Raw genomic sequence first — 21,216 nt, 5'->3', positions numbered from 1 at the left:
ACATTAACCAAACCAATTCTGATTTTATTTGCACGCTCTTGCACAGATTCCATCCCACCAGTATAAACAGAGAAGCCTAATGAAAACTGTATGATTTACTCTGGAGTTGAAAATATCCTCGCCCTCACATTTTGTATCTTCATCCTTCTTACAGATTATGAAATATTCAGTATTTTTATCCTGAGACACATTGCTCTTAACATATTTGGCACAGAAGGTTATCTTTAAAATCCCCTCTAAATCTCCCAAATTAATGTTCTGTGTAGTGAGCACCTGCCAGCTTTGATACAGTTATGGGATTAGACATTTTTGAATGATTTTTGACTCTGAAGGTTGTTTGCATGCTGTTACCAAATCTGGCTGTGTTTCAGCTCCAGTATCTCCTGTTTCATAAAGGATTTTCTGTGAACCTAATAAATGTTTTCATCTAATTTTATAATTATCATACCTAGGAAGTGCCTTTATTAGAGCTCGACACTTTCCTGCATATAAACTGTGGCCCCTGTAATTGACTTTAACCAAGTAAGTACTAATCCACAGTATTTCCTTGGAGGTGGGCTTGGTGGCTGGGGATGCTCTTTATTAAACCTCTTTTTCTCAAATAAAATAAATAAAAGTTTATTTAACTTCTATATATCAAAGTAGATGTCATAATGAGACAAAGTTAATTCAGCATCCATATGCTGTAACAGGTTATAATAATATTATTAAATGGGGAACTAAAACTGTTCAGAGAGAAAAATGTTAAGAAAAAAACACTAAGTCTGATGACAACAATACATTGTGTGTAACTTGCACATCACCATTCAAAGACTCTCAGGCCCATGTAGGCATATGGCTCATTCATCTTGCTCTATTTCCTAAACTAATGAAAGAATGTATTTTACTTTCTGAGACAAATTTTATCTCAAATAATCTGTATAAATTCGTTTCATGGGGTTTCTGGATCCTCTTGTAACATGGAAGAATTGTTCATCTGAAGACGAGTGCTCTCACAGTCAATCTGCATAATATTTTCTTAATAAACATTGAATATATTGAAATGAATATGTATGTTATATGATAACCAAAGAAAAAAAGAAAAAACTCATTTAGCTCCTTGTAAAAAAGCTAACATTAAAATATATGTAAGTAGAAATTGAGAATGAACATTAAAATTTTATTTGTAGACTCTATTTCTTGTATATCTAAAAAATATATTCAAAAATATTCCCAACTCCTTTATCAAAGCAGGTGGTTAGACCAGAGAGAGTATATCTCTCTCACATCTCCATTTAACTTAGTGGGACTAATTTCCCCCAATTTTATTTCATCAAGATTCCATTATCTTTAACTTATGGCAACAAGTTTTTAGTTTTGATTCTTAAACTATGGATACTGAGCTCTCCTCAAAATTGGTACCTGCAATTGAAGCTACCATATATGGAGTAAGTAAAATAACTAATTAAAATTTAATAAAACCAATGTCGTAAGTTCAAGTAGGGTATCCCTGAATATCTGGGACAAATAAGTGAACTGGCAATTGCACTATAATCTACAATAAACAATGAGTATAATGGGGGTAAATAATGTGATGCTATTAGAGCGTAAGAGATTTTCAACCCATGGTACAGGGATCAGAGGCAGATTAGTGAGGAGGTGGAGTCTTTGCTGAATTCTGTAGTAGTTGTCCAGGTGAGGGGCGGCCAATTCTGATCAATAGAACACGCCGAATGATCACATGACAAGAAAATCAGCTTTGTGCAACAAGATAGTTCGTAGATGCACCTTTCATTGAGATGGGAATCGATACACGGTAGCATGAAAAGTGTGTGAATTTCCTTAAACTATTTTAGCCTGTAAACATTTAGAATGTGGGAATCATTGGGTCTCAAATCCCATGATGCTACATCTGAACTAGAAAAAGAAATGACTGCAAAGTAATATTTGTTACCAACATACCCATTTAAATTAACGATGTGTTGTTGTTTTCCCATCATACCAATTTCTTCCCTGCCCCTCACGGAACAGTTATCTCAATCTGTATTTATTTTGCTCACGCTACTTCCTAGAAATGATCACCCCTTCTGAACTTGTGCAAAATGATGCATATGCATACACACGGTTCCTGTTAGACTCGAGTCCAGTTCTAATGCAGCCATTAACAAATCTTCAATTCTCACAGGTGAGAGCTTTGTTCCCCCCAACCCCACTCTTCTATTTCTCTCTTGCCTAGTGAAAGAGGACAGCATTTGAGCCATGCTACCACTCCATAGGTGATGCTAGACGCTGATGACACAGAGTAGAAAACCAAAAAACCTCACTCTCCCACATGGTTCCTTTTGGCCATTTGGTGTGCCATGAGGGGTCCATCCAAGTCGCTGGAGAGCTTTCCAGAACTCTCATGCTTCAAGCCCCAGGCCTGAGAATGTCTGTTAAGAAATAGGGTGGAAATTTGAAAATAAATAAATAAATAAATAAAAGTTCTCCAAGTTATGTTAATGTATTCTCCTTCAGTTAAGCTCCTTCTAACAGTTTAAGAGCCACTGGTTCTGAGCTGCAGAAACATTTGGAGAGCTACGCGTCAAGGGTCATAAACTTAGACGGTAAATAAGAAGGAGAAACCACAATTTGGAGTAAACATTCAAAGGTCATAATCTAACATTTATTTTTGGATCAAAGTGTAGTAGGGACTCATTAGAAGTCTGCAAAGAAAGAGGCAACATGAATAGCCATTTTAGGGACGTGGTGTAAAATGTCATAAGCAAAGAGAAAGCTATAGTTTTGAAAGCTTATTATAAGGCAGAGATGGACCTCACCCTGGGGAAAATGCTGTCAAGTCAGGAACTTTACAATACCATAGTAGGTATATGAAAATAGTAGGAGATGAGTTTGTTTCCAAAAAGATTTGAATTTAAAGCCCGGTCCCTTTGTTTATATGCCGTGTGACCATGAACTAACTACTTTCCTACTCTGAGCTTGCCTTATAACAGGTTAGACATATTGAATATAAATACACGTCACAATACTAAAATCAGATCATGCATATTCAAGAAATGGGAGTTTTTGTTAAAAGCTTTATTTTCAATATCCTGTGAAAAATAACAATAGGGCCATACTAGGAACATTGGACGATAGAAAAGTTATAAAGGGTATGCTTCATTTTGCACAACTTAAAATCTCTATGTGGGGACTCAACACAGACAAAACATCTAATCCTGTTTTTAAAATATGTTGAAATACGCAGTGCTCTCAGGTGTCACTGCCAGCACCAAAGCCATACTCTAAGTATTTGACTTCTCTATAACCTATAGCAATCCGAAAAGGAGCATCTTCCCTTCTCCACTGGGGAGAAAACCAAGTGCAAAGAGAAGAAGCGTTTTGCATCTGGCCACACAACCACTAAGCTGGGAGTCTGGGATCTGAACCAGAGACCATCTGCCTTCACTGCCCATCCTTTTCCACCATGATCCATACCTGAAATAATTGTTTGTATTTAAGTATTAATCTTTCCTGTCTACTCTATTCCCACCTAAGTTTAGCCCTTATTTTCTTTCAAATTATTTATTATAAGACACTTTCTTTTTTTTTTTTCCATGAGAGATACAGAGAGAGAGAGAGAGAGGCAGAGACACAGGCAGAGGGAGAAGCAGACTCCCCACAAGGAGCCTGATGTGGGACTCAATCCCAGGACCCCAGGATCCCACCTTGAGCCAAAGGCAGATGCTCAACCTCTGAGCCACCCAGACATGCCTACAAAACACTTTCTAATTAGTCTCTCCAAACCTCTAGTTTTATGTCCATTTGCTTCTTCCTATACCTATGTATTGAGTAACTACTACATGCCTGGCACTGTTTAGGTACAGAGGATACAGAAGTTGCTCTGTCTTTTTGTTGTTGGGGCAGCCAGTCTAGCAGAGGAGACACAGCAAGCACATAAGCAAATGTGAAGTACATGGATGTACAGTATCTAGTCTAGGATGATAAGAGTGATAAATACAAATTGAGCAGGGTAGGAGGATTGAAAGTTAGAAGTTACCATGGAGTGATTATTTATAATAAAGTTAGGGGAATTGGAACAGACACTTGAGAGAAGTGAGGAAATGAGCCATGCTTAATTCCAGGGAGCCAGTGTTCCCTCGAGCAGGAATAGCAGGACAGCGTGTATGTGTGCTCTGGGTGCTAAAGGAGCAGTGTGGGTGGAGCAGAATTTTTGAGAGGGGATGGGGGAACAAATGACAGATCTATCTCCTAGATCAGGAGATAGTAGGGACTAGACCTGGAGTCTTAAAGGCCAGAAGAAGGATTTTGGCTTTTACTCTGAGTTGAGAAGCCACTGCAAAGTATTAATTAGAGAAATGACACCATCCAGCCTCTATTTTAGAAAAACAAAAAACAAAAAAACAAACAAACAAAAAAAAAGAAACACCAGTCTATGCTGTTTTTAAATGAAATGTTTCTAGCTTCCTTTCCAAGATACAACATCAATGAAGCTTCTTTCTTACTCATAACCCAACAGTACCTCATCCTCCCAGCCCACTGGTTTCAGCTTCTCTGTAGTAGTGGCAATTGTGTCAGTGGTGATAGTGGTCAGAATAACAGTTCCCACTCCATGACCACTAGCCCTATTGATCTCTTGATCTACAGAGTTTTTGGTCTTTCACAAATGTCATTCTTCTGGAGAATCCTCTATTTCTAATGGAATATCCATTTTCATCTCAATAGACACTGATTGTTCTTCTACACAATAGTTTTGGAAATCCTGTTCTGCAGAGTTAAGATAAAACTCTTGGCATTCATCCTGTTTTCGTTCCTTTTGTTTTTCTCCCAGGGGATGGACTTCTTTTTATCCAGATCCTATAACTAAGTTCTTTCGTTCTTCAAATTGCTCAAATTCTACTCTATCTAGGAAGAGTTACTTGATTTTTCTTCTTGAAAGTAATCACTTTCTCTTGTGATCTCCCATGATGCAGATTCATACACTTTTTTTTTTTTTTTTAGCTTAGTCTTACATCCTCTATGGGGGTTAAATTCATGACCCTGAAATCAACAGTTGTATGCTCTACTGACTGAGCCAGCCAGGTGCCCCTTGTACCTTTTTATATGCCACTTAATACTGGTTATATTCTGTCCTGCACAAGATCATCCACATCTTATTTCTAGAGCAAGGATCCATAGGGGAAGGCTGTGTGCCTAATTCATCTTTATTCCTAATACAGTGTCTTAAACTCAACAGGAAATAGATGACTATGTCAACAGTCAGTTAAGTCTTAATGTGATCATATCTATTCTGATTGTGTTTATCATTTATCTCCATGATTCAGTTGTAACCTCTTTTAAGTAAGAACGTACATTTGTCCCTTTCATATGTTCCTCATGTGCTCCATGTGGACATCTGTTGCTTTCCTTCAAGTCTTCAAAAGTTTATCAACTGAATAGTCAATTAATCCTCCAGGATGGAGAAATTTGCCAGCGCATTAAAAGATTTAAATCATCCCTAGAGCTCCATGCTGAAAGAGAGACTTCTTAGTTTCCAAATGTTTGTGGAATGCCTCGTGCACTGAAGAGAGAGAGCCAGATAGTGAGAACAGGTTCAAAGGCGTTCTCCAGTGGCTCTCTAAAAAGCTGAGATGCCACAATTGGGGTCAGAAACCTTAATCTTTGCTATCAGAGTTTTTATTGCTCTGGCGTGTTTTGATGCACTCCAGAGGGAACTGTCATCTTGCTTATTCCACAGGTTGGGAAACAGGCTTGTAGAGAGTATGTTGAAATAAGAGAAAGAGGTGAAATGAAATCTTGATTTTATTCAGTCTTAGAATATCATATGAAAGTGTAATACCTGGATTATTCAATTTTAGAGGTGTAGGTAAGTTGCAGAAAAAATCAATTAATTATGATATATAAATATATTTTTAGCTTTGATATTTTTACATTTCGTGTACAAACTAATGCTGTGTATCAAATAAGTTTAGCATAAAACTAAATAAAGGGGAGCCCCAGTGGCTCAGCGGTTTAGCGCCACCTTCAGCCCAGGGTGTGATCCTGGAGTTCTGGGATTGAGTCCCACGTCAGGCTCCCTGCATGGAACCTGCTTCTCCCTCTGCCTCTGTCTCTGCCTCTCTCTCCTTCTGTGTCTCTCATGAATTAGTAAATAAAAAAAATCTTTTTAAAAAATAAATAAATAAAACTAAATAAATACAAAGTAACGTTTTCCTAAGACATTACATCAAATAATTAAGAACAAAACCTACATCTCCATAATGAAGTTACTGCCAACCTGCAAATAAACACAGGTAAATGATATGAAAAATGTCAGTTCATGGTTTAGGTAGACCACAGCCTAATCATTTTATGTACAAATATTAGCTTTACTATTTAAGTCATACATTACTATAGTCTTATTATTTGCTCATCTACTGCCATACATCTCCACTTGACCCCTTAAGCCTTGTTTGAGATTCAGCCAAAGGGATGCTAAATGATTCACTGTCAGGTTTCCTGCATCCAGGAAAAAGTCAAAAGGTGGGATAGAAGGCAGATGTAAATTTGGAAAAGATTGAGAGATTCAAGAGTTCAGTCTAGATCATGGAAGTAAGAGCATAGATGAGAAAGGAAAATTTATTCAAAGATGCTTAGAGCAAGTGAGAATGATGCAATGTTTGGTCCAAGTGGTAAAATTATATGTCCTAGCAATGTCGGTCTGCCAAAATATTAGAAGTTTAGAAGTACTGTACTTTTTTTCTCCTTTAGAATCATTTGGGTTTACAATTCCATGAAGAGAATCATTTGGGTTTACAATTCCAATAAGAGAAAAATAGGAGTTTATTGAAAATTTGAATAGCATAACTTAGTTCTTTTATAATCTAAGGGAGATAGCAATGATTTTTTTGGAGCAGAAAGAAAGGATAAAATGTATTTCATTTGATGGAAGTAAACTTAGAAAGGAATAACTTTACTAGAGTTATAAGAGAGAAGAAATTGGCTTATACTTAGCACAGAAAATAATGGGAGTATTAAAATACTTTTCTTTTTTTTTTTAAGAGAATGAAGGAAACACTAAATCTCTTTGAATACTTACCTTTGGATTTATTTATCTGATCTATAATGAGGCTTCATCTTGAACTTGTTTCTCCTAATCTGATAGTCTTTTTTCACTTAACATGCTGGTATCTTGTTATCTATAATTCATTAAACTACTGCTGTGTAAATATTAACTAACTTTTTTTTGAAAGCCCTAGAAAACAGAAATAATTCTTCCTTATAATAAAATTCATTGGCTGCTGCTTTTTACTTTTTTCCTACTGTGTTCTTTAAGTTCTGAAAAAAATTAAATAAATACATAAATAAAGTGCCAGCGTATCTCAGGGTAATGTGGGAAGAATAAAAGACAACTGAACGCTCTGCTTTTTCTTGTCCCTTGTATGAAATGCAAATTTGTCCCATTTATCCTTGTAATTTTAGAAGACTAAATGTTACTTCGGTATGCCCCATCGAAACTTTTTATAAAATAGCTTTTTTTTTTCTTAATATTATGGTTTAGAGATTTGCATCTGGTTCTAGAAAGGCAGCATGACATTCATCTTGCATTCTTTAAGGTTTAGGGTACTCCTAATTTAAAAGGAGACTGAAGTAAGGTAGAAACAGGGGTATCGATATTTTTTAAATTTTTCTAACTTGGCAATTATTCAATAATGGTTATTCCCTTATCTGTAATTTTGAAATAAAATAGGAAAAGAAAATAAGTTTAAAAATAATTTAAAATGATGTGTTACTGGAAATTATTTTTTGTCAGTAATATAAATACATTCTTTACACTAAGTTAGGTTTTTATCAGATAAGACAGGCACTTTTTTTTTTATCTCAGCAGTAACCAGACAATTGTTATCTACAGCAGTAACAATTGTCTGGCCTTGAAATAAATTCATGGTAACTACAGAGCATTACAGATGATTGCATATTCCTAGGGTTGGATGTGAGTCCTGGGCTGGAGAAGCTTAGATTAGAAACATTTCTCCAGAAGTGCGAGAGTGCAAAGTGGGAGGATTTGAGTCTTCATAGGTTGTGCTGGTTTAACGTGAAGGCTTTTTCATCCTGAGCTTATGAAACTGTGTACTAAGAATTGAAATTTCTTGAAATGTAAGGAGGCTAGGTTGGTTATGAGATTTTGAGCCTATGAAAGTTCAGATAAATATAGGAGATAAGTTCAAGCCAGCCAATAACAGATACATACTTAATGATTGAGCTTCTCTTTAGGCAAAGTCCTGTGCAAGGTGCTGGAGACCATCACAGATGAATGGACCATTTTCCTTCTTAGAAAGCTTTAAAATTGTTGAGGGAGACAACTCGGAAGGCATCAAAACCCAAAAGAGGGTGCATAGTAAAGATGCACTTAAAAGGCATATACAATCCCTTTTTGCATATAAGCAGTCTTAAACAATGTATCATTCAGTAGCGTCTTCTGAAGTAAAAGGAATGTCAAGTATAATTCTAAACACCTAGAATTTTAACTTTAAATTCTTTTTTTGTGTGTATGGAATAAAAAAAAAAAACTGCCCTCTAGATTTTTAACATCCTATCATTTTTTAGTGTTGTCCTTATCATCATCCATTTGTTTCCCCTTCTATTTACTAGGCTTCTCTGATTCTCAAGTCCCTACAGGAAAAATGAGGAGATGATTATGCTATTTGTAACACTTCGACAGTGACAGGGTAACTAATGGCACGAAAGAGTTAATTAATCGTGTTCTCTGATGTGCCTTCTGATTTCGAAAGTGTTGTTTCGGATTTAATTATTTCCCATTATGTGATTTCATTCATTTAGGGAATAAGTTGAGAAGACTCATGCTTAAAATCTATTTACATAGACATGTATGAAGGGAAAAAAACAACGCAAGAAAGGGCCTGATTAAGCACAAAAGAAATAATGAAGACCATTGAGAACAAAGACTTCCAAACCTTTCGCATCATGGAATCTTTTCAAATACCTATCACATCATCTGTGAAAATTGTAAGTAGAAATTCCTTCGCTTGTATCCAGAAATATGGACAGACTTCAGATAGAAATAGAATAAATTGAGTGAGTTGGAGAGCTAACTCTCTCACTCCTCTCTCATCTTGTATGACAAGGGACAATGATCTTTTATACCTTGTCATACAAGAGCTTTTAAATGATCTTATAGCAGATCATTTTAATTTCTCTCTCTCTCTCTATTCACCACTATAACATTTGGTATTTTATGTGGTTCAGGTTCAAACAACCTCTGTGTAGGGAAAAGGCTAAAGGCATTTTACTGGAGAAGCACAGGTGGTCTTTATGCTTTCATTCGCTAGCTTTCAGGGAATCCTAAATTCTGTTGAAAAGCATTTTACGATGAGGGGTGCTTTTTGGGAAATAAGTTTTCTTGAGGGACACAGCTGATTTTGAAAAAAAAAATTATTTAGCCCATAAAATTAAGTATAGATCAAGTGTTATGCCAACAATGGATCTACCCTCTGCGGTTTTTTTGTTTGTTTTTGTTTTTGTTTTTGTTTTGTTTTGTTTTGTTTGCTATGAAGTCTTTAATTCTGTGTTTCCTGTGTCTAAACCCAGAGAGACACAGTGGGCCAGAATATCAGTTATCATTTGCAGTTAGTGTGATTTTAAAAGAGAGTCAAGAAAATCAGATTCTTTAGAATGTGCATGTAATTTTATTTTATTTTTTTTAAGATTTTATTTATTTATTCATGAGAGACACAGAGAGACAGAGACAACGGCAGAGGGAGAAGCAGGCTCCCCATGAAGAGCCCAATGTGGCACTTGATCCCAGGACCATGGGATTACGCCCTGAGCCAAAGGCAGATGCTCAACCACTAAACCACCAGGCATCCCTGTACATGTAATTTTAGACTAAAACAATTTTACTCACTTTCATCGTCTACCTTGTTAAATGTGTTAGGGCACAATTAACTTTTGAATTCTTCAACATTTTAAATGTTTATTCAGAAGGCAAAATATGATCAATAAGAGTTTGCTTTACTTTGAAACCAGAATGTTTGGCTTCTTCTTCTTCTTCTTTTTTTTTTTTTTTTTTACTTTTTATTTAAATTTCCATTAGTTAACTAACAATGTAATATTAGTTTCAGGTATTCAGTATAGTGATTTAACACTTCCATATGTCACCCAGTGCTCATCACAACAAGTGCACTCCTTAATCCCCAATCATCAATTTCACTCATTCCTCTGACCACCACCCCTTTGGTAACCATCAACTTATTCTCTATTGTTAAGAGTCTGTTTCTTGGTTTGTCTCTCTCTTTCTCCCTCTCTCTCCTTTCCCCTTTGCTTGTTTGTTTTGTTTCCTAACTTCCACACAGGAGTGCAGTCATAATGGTATTTGAATGGCTTTAAATCTCAGCTATTCCATGTTCTGTGAATTCAGGCAATTATTTTTTTTAAGATTTTATTTATTTACTCATGTAGACAGAGAGAGAGAGAGAGGCAGAGACATAGGCAGAGGGAGAAGCAGGCTCAGTGCCAGGAGCCCTATGTGGGCCTCAATCCCGGGTCTCCAGGATCACACCCTGGGCCAAAGGCAGGTGCTGAACCGCTGAGCCACCCAAGGATCCCCGAACTCAGGCAATTATCCTAAATATCTGTGATTCAGCTCTGTGCCTGAAAAAAAGATATTGGAAAGAATAATAATAATACCTATCTCACACTTTGAAGATGAAATTAGTGTGATTGTGTGTAAGCAAGAAAGAGAAAATACATGTATGTGTGTATCAGTATATTTGAGGGACACAGAGAATGAGAAAAAGAGAATTTACAAGAATACAGACACAGAATGAGCTCTAACTTTCATTGAAACTCTGTAAAAAAAAAAAAAAAAGCCCTAAAAACAAACAAACAAACAAACAAAACAAAAAGAAAGCCCTGCTTTTTTAAAAAAAATGCAAATTAAATACACGAATTGATATTGGCAGTCATTCTCTAAAAGAGGCTTATTCTGGTCATTTTAGTAATCTAATAATGTAATCTCTCATTCTATAAATTTATAAGAATCTTTTTATCCTTTCCTACCAGAAATATGTTGAAGGATCTACATTATGTTTATATGGACATATACATAAACATATACATACTATTATTCTTTTTTACAAAAATGAAGACCTTTCTGGCATAAACCTGTATATTGATACCTATATCTACTAATATCCACATTTCAATATCTCTATACATATTTTTCCTACTGCTGGATAACAAATTACCACATGTTTATCAGTTTAAATGTAACACATTATCACAATGTGTAGATCAGGAGTCTATGCATGGCTTAGATGAGCCCTCTGCTCCCGGGAGTAAACAAGGTGCTGATGGGGGCTAGGGTCTCATGTGACACTCAAGATTGTCTTTCAAGCTCGTGTGCTTGTTAGTAGAATTCAGTCCTTGCTGCTAGATATCTCATGGTGGCTTGTTTCTTCAAGACTGACAAGAAAGTCTGATTTTTGATCTTTTCACCCTCTTTTAAGGGTTTTGCCTGATTAAGTCAGGCCCACCAGGGATAATCCTTTGATTGTGTTAAAGTCAATTAATCAGGGATTTGACTTATATCGAAAATTTTTTTCAGCCTTGCCATCTGATGTATCATAATCATGGCAGTAATAGCCCATCCCCTTTGCCCATATGATATTGGTTATAAGTAATTGAAAGTTTCTACCTACACTCATGGGGAGTGGGATTATACGAGGTCGTGGATCATTGAGGATCTTAGAATTATGCCTACCAGAGCTTTTCCGCCACCTGGATTAGCATATTTGAACTTCTTGTTGCTTCACTGGTTATTGAGTTTGTCACTCTGTTCTGACTCAGCTTTCTTCTTTCTTTTCCAATTTTGATTTAGGCTTTTTTTTTTAAAAAGATTTTATTTATCGATTCATTTATTCATTCATTTATTTATTCGAGAGAGAGAGATAAAGACAGAGAGCAAGTGTAGGGTGTAGGGCGACGGGGTGAGGAGCAGAGGGAGAGGAACAAGCAGACTCCTTGCTGAGCATGGATCTCCACCAGAAGCCAATCCCACAACCTGAGACCACCACCTGAGCCAAAATCAAGAGTCAGATGCTTAACTGACTGAGTGACCTGAGCATCCTTAGGTCAGGATTTTAGGCTTAGGCTTTTGAACGAACATATAAAATTATATAAGTAAGAATCCTATTATAACACATGTGCACCATATGAAATGTTAGGCAAGACTCAGCTATGTGTGTCTGTTTTACATGTGCTTATCATGAAGTAGAAGTCGTACAGTAACATGTAAAAGTAAAAAAGATTATGTCACTTTCATATTAGATAATTTTAACAATGATTGTAAACTTTTGGTGCTTTTTGTCTGACTTTCTTGGTAAATAATGAAATCAGTTGTGAGGTATTATTAGTGATTTAATTACTTAGAGGCAAGCATTTGTTGCTATCCTCTCAAGCATCTAGACCAGTTTAATTAAAGAATATATTCAGTTTTCAATGAGTCCTGATAAAAAGAAATACCATTTGAAACTACTTATCTCTGTGAATCAGATTTCTCAAAACTGCAGTTCAAACAAGATATAGAAATGTCTGACCTATCAGCAACAATAGTTCGCGAACGCTAGGTCCCTGATATGACCATTATTTTCTAGTTATATTATTCACTAGAAGGATTACAAATATAACCTTAAAGGTAAATATATGATCATAAGATTTGGCATATATCAACGGCAGGGGCAGTGAATGAGATGTATATTTTGAATGAGATATCAGTTGATTAAAGGGTCTATTGCTTTAAAAATGTTTGAAAGCGGGGATCCCTGGGTGGTGCAGCGGTTTGGCGCCTGCCTTTGGCCCAGGGCTCGATCCTGGAGACCCGGGATCGAATCCCACGTCGGGCTCCCAGTGCATGGAGCCTGCTTCTCCCTCTGCCTGTGTCTCTGCCTCTCTCTCTCTCTCTCTCTCTGACTATCATAAATAAATAAAAATTTAAAAAAAAAAAATGTTTGAAAGCCATAAGAGTTTGAACAATGATAGTATTAGAAAGACAGGATCCATAGCTAGTAAACAAATCTAGGAAGGTCAGGGGTTCTCATCAAATAATAATTAAATTCAAATATCTCTTTGATGGGACTTATGAAAGCTATTTTATAATCTGACCATGTCCATCTAATCAGATAAAAGGACTACTGATATCATCTTACTCCAGCTAAGGGCTTCAAGGCACAATTAAGGCCCTGTTGGTACTCATGCTCTCCTACAATGATGTATGATCACATATCTTGTGTAGCTGAGTAATCCATATATCTAAATAAATAACTCTCCTACCATCAAGATCAGACTGTATGCATTTTATCAGGCAAGGTCAGGTCTTTCAGCTGTAGTTTCCAGTCAGCATAGGGTTTGTGATATGATTTTCCAAACACAGCAAATCACTTAGTATATGCTTCATAAGTGACAAATACTCCTGCCCTGGAACAGAGCCAGTAAAGCACCTACATCTAAATATCCTAAAGTGTTAGGTTTCTTACTGTGCTTCTGTTTTTCAGTCTTATTGAAGCACACTAAATCACACACATTTAGAGAGTACAGTTTGATCAGTCTTGACCTATGTACATTCCACAACCAAGAACACAAATATATCTAGCAGCCTCAAAAATTTTCTTGAACCCTTGGTAATCGCTCAACCCACCTCCTCACAGAGCTACTGATCTATTTTCTTTCATCATAAATATTAATGATTAACATTTCTGGACATTTATATAAATGAATCATAGCATATGTGCTTTTTCCGTGCCCAGCTTCTTTCACTCAGCTGCTTATTTTAAGATTCATCCACATTGTGGTAAGCATCAATAGTTCATTCCTCTTTATTGCTGAGTGGTACTCCACTGAATGGATATAAAACATGTTTTACTATTTTTTAGGATATATCTTATAGATATATTTTAATGTAAACATCCAGAAAGCTACCTGATTATTTTGTAATGGATGCAGTGTATTAAATAGCATGAAGATACCCATTGTAATCCCTTGGTGCTGCAATAAACTTATTAGTACACAAATCTTTGGTGCATGTGGACATTTCCGTAGAACAAATGTCAGGGGGTGGATGGGTTATCTCAAATGGTATGCCCAATTGAATTTAGATAGATCATGTAATACGACTTCAAAAAAAAATGTGTACTATAAACAATTCTGTATGTACTCTTGTCTCTAAAGGAATAATAACCAGAGTTTTAATAGTCATGCAAATACATTCATGACACTGTATGGCATAGGATCAAATGAAATGCAATCTGAAGGATGAGACAGGGGAGTATTTTCTTTCTTTTAAAAAGATTGAAGTGGAAGCTCTAATGAAATACAATGGAACTCTAGCACAGTGATGATCAATAGCAATTATGTTTATAAAATGGCCCTAAAGTACTAAGAAGTTCTCTCAAGTGTCTTCTTCATATTCAAAGGCATTTAATAATAATTTAACTTAGTTTTAATATTCAGTGCATTTCAAATATTTTTAGAATTCTTTTGGAATTTTATTATTTAAAATAATTGACTCACGAGACTTTCTGGTTAATCTCTTGCCATTGGTCAACAGCCAACTGTTTGGAAAAAAAGATAGAAAAAAAAAGCAAACAAATAATATGAGAGGTTTTTCAATTTGGCTATATTTTACCAAGTTGGGACTCTTTGATTTTGGGTGATTTCTTGTACTGTTTTTTCTAGTCTCATGAACCAATACAACTGCATAAGGTCAAAGTCAGATTTATTTAAATTACTTGGGTTAGTCAAACTTATTTGTCCATCTAGTGAAATAATTGTTTTTGACACACTTTTTTTTTTTTTTTTTTAAATTTGAGAGAGAAAGGGAGAGCAAGTGGGGCGGGGGGAGCAGAGGGAGAGGGAGAAGCAGACTCCTATCACACATGGGGCCAGACGGGGGGCTCCATCCCACAACCCTGAGGTCCCTCACTGGGCTGAAACCAAGAGTGTGTCACTTAACCGACTGAGCCATCCAACATATTCTTAGTAATTCTTCCTATGTGTTTTTTATTAGGCCTGTCTCTGTCTCTATCTCTTTGTATCTATCTCTGAATCTCTGTCTCTCTGTCTCTCTCTCTCTCTGTCTTTCTCTCACACACGTTAGGACCATGTGTTAGTCCTCTGTCCAGTGGATGAGTATTCTAAGACTTTTGTTTAGTCCAATGGGGTTGACAGTGTCCCACCCCTCTTTGAAAACAAAATGACATCCTAATTAAAACTCCAGAATAAAAAAAGCATTCACTTCTTATATTGCTCTTTTTCTGTTGATACAGGAAAGAGACAGTTTTCCAGTATACTATCCTCTGTAGCATTTGGGTGGGCAAGCAATCAGTGGTCTTTGTTTTGTATTTTTTGACAGCAAGGCATTATATGGGGGAGATAGACTCCATTCTAATTCCTTACCCTTTCTCCAAGTTTTATAACTAAATAACCTTTTTAAATAAAATATTGCAACAGTCCTGCATTTTGAGGATGAAAGTGCTGTTTTCTAAAAGGTCAATTCAATCTGGGAAATGTTTTCGGTTTAGACAATACATTATACACTGCAGAAACCCGTGGCAATTTTCAGCACCACTAACAACGGGAAGTAAACTTCAGTCATTCACAGTAAGATGGCAATGTGGTGACATTTGAAGCCTGGACGTGGCTTCTTACATTCATTGTAGGTGACTGATGCTCTGTGGCAGAGGCCTTTTCCAACGGCAGATGAATTCTAGATATAAATGAAAAAAAGATGATCAGAACAATTTACAAAATGAGTGAGACCCCGTCATCTGAGTGACAATATTCTTCCTTTACAGCAGGCAAGGATTAAAATACATCAAATTAATAAATCCCTAGGAAACCAATAATCTCACATTTGCTGAACAATTGTATCTTCTAGTAGTTATTATCTTTGAATTACAGTGAGCCACTATCTTTGTTTCATTTTCCAGATATATGTCCTTGTCCATCAAAAACTATGGCAGTTGTACTACACAGCTAGGCAATAAATTTATGAAACATCTCTCTGAAGTGCATGCTTGTTTCATAATCCTGATTCCATATCTTTATTTACTTCAAAATATATGGAACTGTCAGCATGAGGGTCAGAAGATTACAGCACTTTCTTTGTTTCTTTGCTAGTGTTTTTTATTTAACTTGAAAAATAAGCTGCAGCACCAAGGGAGTGATGAAATAAAGGATATATAGAGTCACAATGGCATAAAAACGGTAAACACACAACTGCAGATAAACCGTAAGAAAGATCATTGTATCAAATCATAAAAAAAAAAAAAAACATGTTTACTTCACACAAGGAACTCATAGAGGTAACTCACACAACACTTTTTTTAAATTCATAGAAAATAGGAAATGATATATAAGAGCTTTAACATGAACAGACAAAGCTTTCTCTTCTTTCTCATGGTATTGCCTGGCTTCAATCTTAAGACATTGTGAATAGGATTCTCTTTGATATTTGGTGATGGCCTAATTTAGCATTTAATCTACCTGGGCTTAGAAACAGCAACACTCATAAATTAGCACATCACTTAAATAACATGAAAAAATTATCAATAACTAAGTAGGCAATTTTAAATTCAGGAGCAATTCCTTGTGAAACCAACAGAAGTGGGCATACAGATGGGCACCAACAACACATTCTTACTATAGAGTGCTTTGATTTGGAACTACTTACCATTTTAGAGTTCAAAATATCCTTTAGCTTAATTCTACCAATTAAGAAAGCAGGCTTTTTTTTAATCTTCTTGACATATATGATATTGCATGAATTAAATATGTTGAAATCAATTTTATTACATGGTAAATTTCCCGAGGTGATGGAAACATATCAACTCTACACTGCTATGATTAATTTCTATAAATATTTGATGGAGTGTGTGTGTGGAGGGGAGACCGGGGAATATTTGTTATTGTTTTATGTCATTTGATTTTTTTTTTAATATTTTTTTTTCAATTTTTATTTATTTATGATAGTCACACAGAGAGAGAGAGAGGCAGAGACACAGGCAGAAGGAGAAGCAGGCCCCATGCACCGGGAGCCTGATGTGGGATTCGATCCCGGGTCTCCAGGATCGCGCCCTGGGCCAAAGGCAGGCGCCAAACCGCTGCGCCACCCAGGGATCCCTGTCATTTGATTTTTAAAATACTGCTGTCATTATCCATAATTTACTAATACGCAATTATGACTTCTGATTTTTCATCCAATCTGTATACATCCAAATCTGTGTAACATTTTGCCAATCTTTGATTCATCTATACAATTTTTAAAAGATACTGGCTTTTACAATTTGCCAAGGATTTCCATAACAAGAGTAAATACATTAAACATCCTTCAGGCTCCTCTGATAATTTATCAGCATTTCCCTAGGACCGAGGAGAGTTATTCAATTTCTTGGAGCCTTGGTTTGTAAAGAGTCTGGTTCACAACCTTATTATCTGGTTTCACCACTTACATTATGTTCCGCGTCTTTGGGGAAGCTATGTTGGGCATTCAATACACTTAGAGGTGAGTATAATTTTCATTCACAAGCAAAGCACAAATACGAAATGCCTGGAGGCTCTTTGTTCTCCATACTTAGAACTAAGTAAAGTGTTCAGAGAGTCTTAAGAGACTTTCAGGTCAAAGCTTCACTGATAATATTTTCTGAGCAAAATGCAATTGGTTTAGGAGCAGTTACCACTGCTACTAATTAATAATGACCTTTTGCTCCATTTTTTTTTTTTCTAATCGGTTATATTATTCTCCGGAGCTTAGTCCTACCATTTTAACGTTCCTAGTTTGCAATGGTCTCAATGTTTGTGTACTCCCAAAATTTATGTTAAAACCTAATACCCAAGGTGAGGATGTCAGAAGGTGGAGCTTTTGGGAAGTGATTAGATCATGAGAGTCCAGCCCTCATGAATGGTATTAGTATCCTTTTTAAAGAGGCTCTCCTTATTAAAGAAAAGGTCCCTTGCCCCTTCTATCACCTAAGAACACAAGAATTCTGCAACCTGGAAGAGGTCCCTCACTAGGCTATGCTGGTGCTCTGAGCTTGGGTTTTCAGCTTTCAGAACTGTGAGAAATAAATTTCTGCTATTGATAAGCTATTTTGTTACTTTGTTGTAGTAGCCTGAACAGACTAAGACAGTTGGATAACTAACTAGCATTTGAGACATAATGAAATGCAAAGAAAACTAATGACTCTTACTTCCCCTCCCCTATGTCCATCTCCTATCTCCTGACCTTTCACAATCTCAGTAAGTGGCATCACCTTTATTTACCAGATCATTTTTATTCTGCCCTTTGTCTCATATCCCATACCCAGTTCAACAGTATATTCTTTGGAATTTATTTCCAAAATAGGTCTTAAATTTTATTGTTACCACTGCCCTGTTCAAGACACCACCATCTCTCTTCTAAATGTCTGCAATGGTCTCCTGACTGGTTTCCCTTTGTCCATTCTTGCTCTCTTCTGGTCCCTCTGCTCTGTCTGTAGATTAAACCCTACCATGCCATCCTTCAATTTAAAACTCTCTAGCAGATCTTCATTATTATGAAAATAAAATCCAAAGCATTTATGGTGCCAAGTATCTCTCTTACCTCTCTCCTCCATCTCCCATTCACTGTATTCTGGCCATGGGGCCTCTTTTGTGCTTACACACATGGAGTAGGGCCCCCCTTACAGGACATTTGTAATTGTTGTCCTTTTTAGAGCAGCTTTAGAATTCACTCTCTCACATTACATTTCATCTTATTAGCATATATCTGCACTTAGTGCTATGTCTTATTAGACTATTTAAAAGATATGTAAACTCCTTGAAATCATCTATTACACTCTACATTGTTTATATAAAACTTAGAAGATGTTGAGTAAATATTTGTTGACTGAATGATTAACTCACAAAATTCATCTTGGGGCCATTTGGGAAAAGAAACATTGTCTTTCAAAACATTGCACGTGTTCTATTTCGGGAAACTAATAGATTTAAGGGAAAGCCTATTGAATTGAGAAATGTATTATGTTGGCAGAGTTGCATATACATCTCTATAGAAAAACTACTTTGTAATAAAAGGAACCAAAAGTATTAAATTGTTAATTCCACTCTCAAAATTATATTACTGTTTGCAGCAATGCATTTGAGTTTTTAAAATAATAAACATAGTAAAATATCTTGTTCAGTAGAAAATAAGTGTTTTCTTATGGAATATGTTAAATTGAACAAACAGGAAAACCATCTTTATGTCTTGCATCTGGGCTAAAGAATATATTGACACTTGTAACTTGTATAAGCTATTGTTTTGGTTTTGGTGGGGTTTTTTTTGGGGGGGAGGATTTTATTTATTTATTCATGAGAGACACAGAGAGAGGCAGAGACATAGGCAGAGGGAGAAGCAAGTTCCCTGTAGGGAGCCTAATGTAGACTCGATCCCAGGACCCCAGGATCATGACCTGAGCCAAAGGCAGATGCTCAACCACTGAGCGACCCAGGCGTCCCAAACCATTGTTTTTTTAATTTCCGATTTTGTCAATAACATGATTAACCATACAGTCTTAAGTTAATGCTGGATCAACACTTATCTATTTAAACTTGCTAGTTTTTAAAAAATAAAGAATATTGCTACTGAAGGAAATATTTCCAAAGAAAAAAATACAATTATTATATAAATGTATCAGCACAAAAGGGTGTGCCTTGGCTCTTGGCACCTACATAATAAAGAATTAGAGATCTCTGCCCAGAGCAAAAGTAGAAGACAGTTTTATTAAAGACAGGATACTCTCAAGGTGGGAAAATGGACAGGCCCAGAGGTGGATCTTTTCCTTTTATGTGAGTGGGGGTCTTGTGTCATGGACAGGTTGGTCTCTAATGGAGGCAGCTTCCAATCTTTTGGAGGAGTCCTCCTACAAGTTGGGAGGGGGACTTTTTGACCCTACACAGTTTGTACAGGAATCATCATGGTAGCCTTCTTCCATGGTGCGGGGGGGAAGGGCTATGACCTCAAGCAATGATTATAGTGAGTGTAGGGGTTACCCTAAGACAGAGGTGGAAAAGGAGAAAGCATACTCTGGACCTGTGGCTATTGTCCTGTTAGCCCCAGTGTCTTGGAAGCCACAAGGTCAGAATGTTATAAGTCACAAAGTCAGGGTGTTGTGCTCTCAGGCTTCTGATGAGATACCTATACATCACCATCCTTGCTTCCAGCTGGTGTCTAACCACCTACTCTACTGTCCCCCCCTCAAGAATTTAGGACTCTATAATCTCCCTGGTCAAGAGATGAAGGTTTCTTAGGACTTTCCTTCCACTGCTCATACCTAGCTTCTTCTACCTAACAAACATAGTATATACTAGATAAAATGCATTGTTGAATTTTGTGCCTAAGATATCTATTTCTCATAACTTCATTATGAATCTCTTTTGAAGCATAACTTTTTTGCTTATCTTCATAAAATTTTTCATTTATCTCTAAAGCAAATCATGCTATACTGAGGATTTTAAGATGGGCAATATGATGAGAATATCTAATCCATGTTTATAACACCATATGTATAATACCATATATGTATTGCATATAGATAGTACGTCTATCACATATACAATGGTATTATGTAGGTAAATAATATGTATAAAAATCTTTCTACATAGAAGAATAACTGAACTCAAAACACACTAATCTCTGTACTGAAATGAAGCATTTCATTTTAACATAAATAAAAATCATACTTAAGGAGAAAGTTCCAGCTAGATGAATTTAAAGTGCTGAATATGTTCAATTCAAAATAATATCTGGATTTGAGCCTAAAGCATTTTCAGCAGATCACATATTGGACAAAATTCTATAATCACCATACCAATGCTTCTTGGTATTTTGTTCATGTAAGAGGGGGTGACTTATATTGATAGTATCTATCAAATTGTCACCATTAACCAAATAATTAAATTCGATCGTATTTTTGTTTTTAAAATTTCTGCTAGCTAACCCATTATTATTTAGTAGCCATATAAGAAGTGTTAATCATAAGCTATATTGTTTCTCATACTGTCAGCTCAAAACCTGTTTCTGTTATAAAATAATCCAGACATTTTCCTTTACCCGATGAAGCCTTACCCTGACCTTACCCTAAGCCTCAGGTCACTTTCTGAATTTGCTACTTTTTGCTTTGAGGACTCTGTGACAATGAGCTAGTGAAGGGTTTCAATTGTCCA

General features: G+C 36.2%; 1 long non-coding RNA gene across 4 annotated transcripts in view; it reads right to left on the bottom strand.

The window, feature by feature from the left end:
• The window catches only part of LOC144287962 (uncharacterized), a 64,281-nt gene that overhangs the window by 41,432 nt on the left and 1,633 nt on the right, over nt 1-21,216 (bottom strand). For 2 of the 4 annotated variants that reach the window (XR_013355857.1, XR_013355856.1), the window contains exons 2-5: nt 15,682-15,739; nt 14,545-14,585; nt 11,741-11,858; nt 10,442-10,629 (exon numbers count right to left, since the gene is read on the bottom strand). This is a non-coding gene — a long non-coding RNA (uncharacterized LOC144287962). Of the gene's footprint in view, nt 1-1,547; nt 2,412-10,441; nt 10,630-11,740; nt 11,859-14,544; nt 14,586-15,681; nt 15,740-21,216 lie in introns of those variants that run through there. The other 2 variants (XR_013355858.1, XR_013355859.1) reach the window with 2 other exon arrangements.

The sequence above is a fragment of the Canis aureus genome, chromosome 17 (genome assembly GCF_053574225.1).
Source record: "Canis aureus isolate CA01 chromosome 17, VMU_Caureus_v.1.0, whole genome shotgun sequence".
NCBI classification, from domain to species: domain Eukaryota; kingdom Metazoa; phylum Chordata; class Mammalia; order Carnivora; family Canidae; genus Canis; species Canis aureus.
Note: the sequence above shows the minus strand (reverse complement) of the source record. Positions and strands in the feature narration are given on the sequence as shown.